The following is a 3,538-nucleotide window of genomic DNA, read 5'->3' as shown; positions in this document are numbered from 1 at the left end:
GGGGGGAGAAAGTGAGAGTTACAGAGAGAGAAGGGCTGGACGGGTATAGAGAGAGACTGGTACTGATTAAGAGAGAGAGAGAGAGTAAAAAAAAAGGGGACAAGTGAAAGAGAGACAGGAGAAATAGAGTGAGTGAGGGAGCAGCATCGAGCCTCCAGTCCAGGAGTTGGCCTCCGTCCAGTTCAGCTGAGCATAGCTCGGCTCTGGGTGAGGAGGAGAGGGTGGAGACTCCGCTACGCCCTTTATCGGGTCACACAGTTCGACTAGAGGCAGGGCTGTGTGACGGTGGACGAAGGTGAAAGTATTAAGTTGGTAGACACCATCCTCCAGTCAACTATCATAACGTCAACTAAAATAACACAATACATAAATAACCCCCATTAGAGAAGCATAACGGAGGTTTTGCATTTTCTCAGGTCGCTAGAGGTCACATGCATTATGTTTATTGGCATTTCAGACAACCATTTGGTGTCTTTTCAAATTTTCTAGACACGAAGGAAAAAAGAGACTTGCATATCTATGTCGGTGAACAACTGACCCGTCTATTTCATTCCGTCAGTTTCATTATTCTGACGTATAATGCAAACGGAGGAACCACTTGAATAACACTTGCTTCTAATCTCTGTTTTTACTTATCTTTGATAACACCTAACAAAATCCAAACAGAGATACAACCTGCACCAAACTTGGCTGAGGAAAGGAACAATTTCAGGAAATCAATAATCGGCAAATCGAAAAGAAAAGGAAAAGAAAGTTAGCAAGAGGAGATGAGGGAGGACAGAAAAAAGGAGGATTAGCAAGCGAAAGGAAGCGGGGCCGTAACATGATTATAGAGACAGTCACACACAAAAAGAAAATGAAGTGTGAAAGAAGTGAGGGAATGGATGAGAACGAGAAAAAAGGAGACTAGAGTGAGAGAGAGAGTGGGTGGGAAAGGCCTAGCGTTGCCATGGAAACTGGGAGCTATCAGCTGACTCCATGTTTTCCACTCGTTCTCCACCCACCACCAACTCCCTTCCCTTTCCCTCCCAGTTGGTTCATCTTTCCATCACTTCACCCCCACCTCCTTCTTCTCCTCTCTCTATTTTTTTTTCTCTCACCCTCTCTTGCACTCTCATGACCACACCCCTTTCACCTTTCTCTCCCACACCCCCGCCTCCCCCTCATCATCTCTCCAGTCGTTACAGCAACCACACCCTATGTTCTTCCCACTTCAGCCTCTCATCCCTCGCTGGCTTAATTTCCACCCACTCCCTCTCGTATTTCGCCATTCTCTTCTGGGTTTTTTTCCCCTCTCCTCGTTTCCTCTTTTCACGGCTGCTCAGATTAAACCCACAACTCTTTGTAAAATCCCCAAAAGAAGAGGCTGAGAGGAGAAAAAAAGAAAAAAAAACCTCACTGGACTCTGGAGCTCTGTGATCTGAGAGAATGAATAAGGTAGAAAAAATGATGGAAAGAGACACTTTCTAATATAAGCACAGAGTGATTAGCTTGAAAAAGCAGGATGTATAGCTCATAGTGGAGGTCTTGACACTCCTCATACTATAGCTAGATGAGTATACTGTAATGTTACACTTTCGTATGATTTTATTAGTAGGATTGACCAAAGCATATTATGTGATTAGCTTAAATCACAAGACAATGCCTTTTCTTTACAAAGAAAAAGACCCACCAATCCTCACCAATCATAACACAAAGACCCTGTGTCTCTGTGTGGTCTCCGTTTCCACACAAAGGCAAGAAACTGAGTTTCACTTCAAAGTATATCCTTACCTTTCACTTGCCCTAAAGTAAAATTTGCATTGTTTGTGGTTCAGACAAAAGGGCCATAAAATAACTGTCTTTGAAACAATCACAACAATCTGCCAGGGCAACTTAAAACAATAAACTCAACGTGTCTGAATGCAACATGGAAAATAAACCCTCCCTGAGCTAGACATGTTGCAGTGGAGCTCTGTTCTCCAGCGTGCACTTCTCAGTTCAACTGCTCCACCATAAAATGGGTCGCCCAGTCTTTGCCTTGCAATTAATTCATGTGATCTCTAACATGAATGGAAGCGGGTAGCAGCTGCGACTGCAGTGGAGAGAAAACCGGGCAGAGAAAAAGATGGATATGTAATATGTCCAGAGGAATTTTATCGTGTTGTGTTCACACTCAGTCTCATATAGATTCCGCAGCATTGTGGAGATAGGTTTGGCAATGTGAGTCTACAAAAAAGATTAATGAGTGATTTAGGGACGCAAAGCAGCTCTGTTATCAGTAACCTTATGTGGCCCCTAGAGGACCATTTACATTGCAGAGTATGTATTATTACGACAAAATTTCCAGAGTGAGTGCCAGTAGAGCTGGAGCATTCATACTGTCATTTTAGAGAATAGCAGATTTTATTTTATCCATCCTGTTTTCTCCAAATTTAGTTGTATCAGAATAACAGTAGACACAAACTGAGAGTCACTGCGTCACAGAGTGTTTGGGTTCTTTGTTGTGTGCCTGTGCCAGTTTAACACAGGGTTAACAGGTAAATATGGCAGCACTGAAGGACCAATCAACACACCTTTGTCAGACAGGTTACACATGGGGTCAACAGCAACAACTTCTGTACCAAAATTGCCATTAAGAAATTACATTTTAAAGATTCGAAATTCCCATATAGCATTACAGTCTGTTTCTTAAAAGACTGCCTTCCATCCCAGGAGTGTTTCCATAAACAGATGATAAAAAAGATAACTCATTACTTTATCTGTACAAACCACAACAACCAAATTCAGTTTTAGTTTATGGGCTGTGGTCCCTCCTCCTGCGGTTGGCCCAGGAACTATTAGGTGGAGTCTGCAGTGGTGAATTTCAAAAACTGCTCAAACTTAAGCTTTGATCACTGCTACATATACAGCATCATTCAGAATGCAAAGAAGCACTGTATCACAAGTATCAGGATTACAAAAATCACTCAACAGATTCTCTCTACTACTCGTAGCCTTTCTACCTTTGCATGTCTCCTTCCCATTCATTCAAAAATCACACAGTCAAAAAAAGAATTCCCCTTTTAATCCATCCATCAGTTATATAGTCCTAATCTTCACAGTTCTTCAGATGCCATGCAATTTTTAGTTACTAATTATTTGGTGGAAAAGGGGCCAAGGCTTACTGCCAAGATGGTGCCAGTAACAAACTTGGTGACACTGCCCTTGCTGCACCTACAGTACACTGCATTCCACTGAAGCCTAATAGGCTTTCAGTCCGTGTCACTGTTGTTGTTTTTCCTACAAAAAAGGAATCAATAGGTCCACAGGTGACACAAACAATACTGTGACTGAATCGGTTATTTTGGGAAGGGTGGATGGGAAAAGAAATAGATACAGTGGGAGGTAGAGAGAAGAAAGGGATCGGAAGATTTTAGAGATTTGAAGAGAGAGGCACCTTGGGTATTATTTGCTAGGAGTGTGAAATGTGTCAATGTCATCTGCGATCAACCCCACTTGTGCGTGTATGTGTGCGTGCATGCATGCGTGTGCATGTGTGTGTGTGTGTGTGTGTGTG

At 42.6% G+C, this 3,538-nt stretch overlaps 1 protein-coding gene across 3 annotated transcripts in view; it reads right to left on the bottom strand.

The window, feature by feature from the left end:
* The window catches only part of klf8 (Kruppel like factor 8), a 68,719-nt gene that overhangs the window by 15,551 nt on the left and 49,630 nt on the right, over positions 1–3,538 (bottom strand). The gene's annotated exons all lie outside the window — the stretch shown is intronic.

The sequence above is a fragment of the Etheostoma spectabile genome, chromosome 13 (assembly GCF_008692095.1).
Source record: "Etheostoma spectabile isolate EspeVRDwgs_2016 chromosome 13, UIUC_Espe_1.0, whole genome shotgun sequence".
Classification (NCBI taxonomy): Eukaryota; Metazoa; Chordata; class Actinopteri; order Perciformes; family Percidae; genus Etheostoma; species Etheostoma spectabile.
This window is presented reverse-complemented; position numbering and strand designations above follow the sequence as displayed.